General features: G+C 36.0%; 1 pseudogene; it reads left to right on the forward strand.

Annotated features, from left to right (window-relative positions):
* Nucleotides 1–1,179: 1,179 nt before the first annotated feature.
* On the forward strand, nucleotides 1,180–5,039 carry LOC112709239 (glucose-1-phosphate adenylyltransferase large subunit 1, chloroplastic-like; annotated as a pseudogene).
* Nucleotides 5,040–6,450: the final 1,411 nt, after the last annotated feature.

A 6,450-nucleotide genomic window follows, 5' to 3' on the forward strand; every position in this document is an offset into this window, starting at 1 on the left:
CCTCGATAAGGCGGGGTGAACTAGCCCATTTACTATTCCTATTTGCCATTTGTTAGATAAAATCTATTATTTTTTTTCTTCCGTTTTAAAATAACTGTTTACTTTTAATATTTTATATTTATAAATAATTCTCTATATATGCAGAAAATTTATGAATTTTTCACATGTATATTTCTTTTTATTAATTAATTATATAATTAGAAATCTGGAATAAGTAAGTGAGTGAATGGTGGGAGTATTTGTCAATTTATGTTAATATTTAATGAAAAGTAGATAGGTATTCAAAGGTGGGAATATTAATTACTTGAATTAATTGTATTTTAAAAATTATTTTTTTTATTCAAAACAAATCGATTTATAAACGTGTTAAAAAAAGAAACATCAAAATGATTATCAATAAAAAATAAAAGGATTAGATATACACCAATAGGGTATTACTCTTCCAATCATACACTTAAAGCCCTAGATATAGACCAAGTAGTCTCACAAGCAAGTTGAAATTCACGCAATCCTGAATCATAACCATCAACAATAACATAAATTCCTATCTTCATATAAAATACATTTACTTACTCTTAAAGTTTATTATAGAAGTTTAATTTTGATATATTAATAAGAGTAAAATTTTTATATTTGTCTAGTTATATTTATTTTTACCACCATTCATGTATTATAATACATCTGAAAAAGAAAATATAATAAAGAAACAACATTTGAATAAACCATTTCTTTTTTGTTTTGATACAATTATTATTTTGACTCTCACGATTCTCATTCACTCAGAAATATAAAAATAGTGAAATATCAATTAAACTAGCCAGTTTAAATTGATTAATAAAAAAATGTTCTTCTGTGTAATCTATTTCATATAAAAAATTTGTTTGTAAAAAATCGGCAAAATCGATGAACCTAATAAACTAATGCAATTTTTTCATTTTAGATCTAATGACTAACTCCATCCTCTTCTCTCTTTGTTGTAGCTAACTTATCCGCTAACATTCCCTGTCACTTATAAATCAAATTCTTGCTCTTTTCTCAGTTCACGTTGTGAGTGATTCATGTTCGCGTTTGCTTTTGTTTCTTTTTAGATTTAGTTCGTCATCCACATTGTCATTTGCCTCTGCGTAAACGAAACTAGTTCACCGCCACCATTATCACCTACCTTTACTTGCCTATAATATGGTTCATTGCTTTGACGGTGCAGCTGGATTAGGGCACAACAATGGAACAGAGGCATCAAAGCGCTATAGAGCTAGTGGTGTAGAGCTTGGTGGCGAAAAAGTATGAAGGCAGAGGAGATTGATGTGAAAATAAGGAAAGAAAAAGTGATGAAAGATTGAGAGAGAAATAGAGGAGGAAGAGAGATTGAGAAGACAGTAAGTAAAAATTACCGAAAAATGAAAGGGTTAGGCACTTAGAAACTTTTTAGGTTAGAATGCATTTTAAATAGTTATAAAGATTTTTTTTTTTATTGACTAGTAAACTAGTAATTGTATTGAATGTAAAATTTTATTGCTATAAACTATACACATCATGTAAAAGCATGAAATTTTAAAAATTTATATTGAATATTTGCATAATTTTATTATTTATTCATTATTTAAATTGGTTCAACTACGGAAGAACTACGACTAAACCTTTAAACCTCCAAACCAGTTCTTCAACCAATTCACTAACTAGTCAGGCTTTCAGGATCTTGGTTTCTCCGTCTCCACCTCTTTGTCTTGCGTTATTTCATCTTTTCACCTTCTCACATTCTCTTCCTCTATCCCTTGTCATCACTGCACCTTCTCCCACCCCAAACTCATCGTTCCGCTTTTTTCATCCCTTCCTACTCACTTCACCGTGTCGCACTGTTGTCTTTTTCTTGCCCATCGCCTTCTCCTTTTCGTCTTTGTTGCACTATAGCGCATTGACCTTTTTCTTTTGTCACGCTCCCTTTTCCCTCCTCCATCCAAAGAAATCTGAGGTTGTAACCTAGATCTTAACAATTTAATTTCTTGTCATCCAGATCTAAAGAGAATCTTGCATTCTCTAGTTCTACTTACTCTTGTTGCCGCTTCCACCTCATTGGTTATGCTTTTCCTCATTCTTTTCATTGCCTTCACTTCTTAGGTTTGCTGCCACTGCCACCACCTCTTAATTGCTCCATTTTGAAATATAGACGTGCATCATGCTTTTTTCTAATTTTTTTAGTGAGTTTTTTTGTTTTGCAATAGTTCTTTTTTTTAATTATGTTCTGTAATAAATACTTCTAGTGTAAGGTTTCGGATGGTTTTTTAGTATTAAAATTTGGATGTTTATATAGATGGTATGTTTAGATGCATTAGGTTTAGAATTTCTAATTTTGGATATTTAACCTCGTGTAAATGATTCAATAAATTTTTTTATTTTGGATTTTCGGAAATAGATATCTCATTTTTTGAGGTTCTTTAAAATAGAATTTCATTTAAATGTTTGATTTAATGGAGTTTTGGATGGTCTATGATATAAAATTTTGGTTGTTTAATTACGTAGAATTTTAAATGTTTGATTATGTAAAAGTTTTTTAGTGGAAGTTATTATAAATCTCCATAATATATTTTAATGATAACAATTTGTAAAACCTCCCTAAATCATCAACAATAACCCCCACAACCCAATCAATACTAAAAAATTTTTTAGCCCAAATAATATTAGCTCATAACAAAAATTGAAAAAAATAATAGTCAGAAGAGGGGCTTCGAGCGAGAAAGAGAGAGAGAGAGGGAGAGGGACGATTCATTGCCGCCGCCATTCATCTCTTTGCCCCCATCGTCTCCTCTGTCTAGCATTGCCGGTGGAGTTATGAATGGAGATCCTGGAGCCTCTAAATTTTTGTTCACCTCTCAGAGTGACGATTTGATTAAGATTGTTGAGGTAATGCTTTAAATCCTTCTCTGTCGTCTTCCACCGTGGGTTATGCCACTGGTTCTGCTTTTCCTCTAGCGGCTTGAAGCACTCAGAGTGCGATTTCGGCGTGGATTTGGTAGTGCTAGTTGAGGAGATCAAGAAGGCGAGCTAGTGAGTCTCTTTAAGCTTCGATTGAAGCTACGTTCAAAACTATCAGATCTCGTGGAACTGATTTCATGTCATGTGGAGTCATTACAATGAGGATTTGTTCCTAATTTTTTCTCATTCTTTGCTTTCTTTAATTCTTCAAATTTTTTCAAAGATATTAGATTTTGTGATAATTTGATGATATATTTTTGACAAAATTATACATAAATCCTGCTTCTTATGTTCTAATGTACTCTTCTCTTCTGTAAATTTTTCAGGTCAAGGCAAAGGATTTGATATAGATTGTAAATTTTTCAGGTCAAGACAGAGGATTTGATATAGATTTAGTTAACAAGGTCTACATTCTAACTCAGTTCAACTTAGCTTCACTCAGCAGGCATATTTCACGTGCTTACAATTCTGCGTTGAAGAACTATACTTGTGATTACTCAAGACTAAGAATGCTTGTATTTATTATTTCAGGTTCTTACTGCCACTCAAACTCCAGGGGAGGCAGGTAAAAGATGGTTTTAGGGTACTGCTGATGCTGTGAGGCAGTTCCACTGGCTCTTTGAGGTATAATAATTCTATAGAAATTAGAGTAGTTACAGAATCTACACTTGAACTCTTTGATCCAAGTTATGTTGCTTAACTATGATGCTATATGATCCTAGAAGCAAGGATATTGACGATGTCCTGATTCTTTCTAGGGATCATCTCTACCGAATAGACTATATGGACTTTGTTCAAGTAAGGCACCATTTCGTCCAATCAATAGTTCTTCCTTTCCTCCTTCAATACTGTTGATGCATTCAATTTTGACATGTTCTGACTCATCTTCATATATCCAGAATCATCGCGAGAGTGGTGCTGATATTATTCTTTCTTGTCTTCCTATGGATGACAAGTAGGTTGGGTTAATGGTTTTCGAATCTGTTTCTAGTATACATAATCACATGATGTATATCTTGAAATCACTTTGTCATCTTTCTCTGAATGAGAAATTAGCTCTTTTATCAGTTCAAATGAATAAATAATTCAACAATGTTTGTCACATATTATTGTTTAAAACTCTCTTCATATGTGACAGCCATGCCTCTAATTTTGGTCTAATAAAGATAGATGTTAAAGGAAGGATTCTCTCATTCAGTGAAAAGCCCAAAGGAGAAGACCTAAAAGCAATGGTAATAACTCATGTTTGTGCTGCTTCTTACATATTAGGAGTTTCAAGAATAAGGTTTACAGCTAATACTGCTTCATAATATAGCAAGTAGATACAACTGTTCTTGGGCTTTTAAAGGAAGAGGCTGTAAAGAAACCATACATTGCTTCTATGGGTGTGTATGTATTCAAGGAGGAGATACTTCTGAATCTATTAAAGTACTGAATTATAGCAACATATGAGGCTTTATAGAGAGCATTCGAATAAAATAATATTAACTGAAAATGAACTTACTCATCCTATTGCAAATCTTGTTTCGCTAAGTGCTACAAATTTATTAAATATAGATGGCGGTTTCCAACTGCAAATGACTTTGGATTAGAGGTCATCTCTGCCTCAGCTAGAGAATTTTACATGAAGGTAAAGGAATAATTCACATATGATATTACATGTGGTGTGATATTTATCTTTCATTTTTAGTGCACTAGATTTCAATCCACCCATGCAATCCACATATATATAACCATGAAATATTTATGAGCAAAATGGAATCTTGCCTTTGGATCTAGCAGAAAGCCTATGTTTACCCCCATGAAATTTCATAACAAATACTTGCCTGTAGGCTTATCTCTTCAATGATTACTTGGAGGACATAGGAACAATCCGATCATTCTTTGAGGCAAATCTAGCCCTCACTGAGCATGTGAGTCTCAAATTTTACTGAATTGCCAATCTTATTGAGCTTTAATATCATGAATATATCCAGATTTCTAACTAGTGGAAGGCTGTCCTACACTACAGGTAAACCTAAGACATAAATTAAACTTCAAGCTTTAAAAACTTCTACAAACATGTATCAATTAACCTTTATAATTTGTACATTTTGCATATAACATCATGTGGTCATAATATGAAGGCTAAAGCACCAAGACAAATTTACAAGAAAAAAAATAGCATATATAAGAGAATAAAATAATGAAGATTATTAGCATGTGTGGCATGCATGCATGATATGATTGTTATTTGTTTATGAAAGAGAATATATAGTACACACTACTATAGATGTTGTTCGGTTGAACGGTTACCGGACGGTTCGGGTGGATATTTGAGGAGGTAGGAACGCTTTAATTGCGGTTGTGCTGGGATCGGATCTGTCGGGTAGCCAAGCTCTCGTTGTGGAAGGAAAGAGGGGATGTCACCTGCAAAGACACTCCGACGCTCTAGTCAGCTAGTATGCAGGTGAGGAATGGGTTAGGTGGAATGTGTGACGTACCTCGTGGGAGGGTAGGACCCCTCCCTTATATACCATGTCAGGTGTGGGTCCCAAAAGGGTAGAACCCACCTTCTTCGAAGCTTCCTTGTACAGCTGTGGTGGCCAGCTGTCCCGGAAGGTTGCGCGGGTCAGGCATGGGTGCGTCATCCGACCGTTGAGGTCGGGTGGTGATCGGGTCGGGTAGGCCCAAGTTCTTTCTTGGGCCAGGCCGTAATAGTGCCCCCGATACATGAGCAACAGTCGTGTGGGCTGTTGGTGACGCGACATTCCTGACCTCATGCGTTGTCGCCAGTTCGGCCGTCCGTGGAGGGTACGTGCCTCTTGCGCGCGTGTCTGTTTGTTGCTGGGGCGATTAGTTACCGCCTCGTTTTCCATGCAGAGCATTAAATGCTCATAATGGGTTTAAAATCCTTTATGCAAAGACTAATATGCCCCTCGACTTTCGCGCTCCTTTTGGTGGTGGTTTTAAAACCGTCTTGCAGCGCCTTTGGGATCCATTTGACGATTATCTCTCCGCTTTCGATTCTGCCAACCTCCATCTTCCTCTCCCTCTTTAGTTCCGGAGCCTCGTTGTTGCTTTACTTTGAAATTTTTGCTATCAGTGCAGGTAATTTCTCTTGTCTTCTTATTATTTGTTTCTTCTCTGCTATTATCTCCTTTTTGTGCATGCCGTATGTTTATCTTGCATGGTGGCTGATCTCAGGTCCTAGGTGTGTTAGGGGGGTTGCCATTCTAGAGTAACTTCGTTTGGGTCTTATCGTTTTTAATCGTGTTTAGCCTTAGTTGTGGAATAGGCTGAGTGTAGCTTCTGTATTCTCTCTGAGCACTCGACCTCTTAGACTGACTGGATGGTCCCCTCATGTAGGTATGGCTCGCACCGCCTCCCGGGCTTCCCCTTCTCCCGCGGCGTACGACCCCTACGCCTGGGTTGTTTCTGATGTAAGGGACTCTCCCAATCAAATGGGCGAGGAGGAGCTCACCGAGTTCCGTCAAAACG

Source organism: Arachis hypogaea, chromosome 9 (assembly GCF_003086295.3).
Source record: "Arachis hypogaea cultivar Tifrunner chromosome 9, arahy.Tifrunner.gnm2.J5K5, whole genome shotgun sequence".
NCBI lineage: Eukaryota > Viridiplantae > Streptophyta > Magnoliopsida > Fabales > Fabaceae > Arachis > Arachis hypogaea.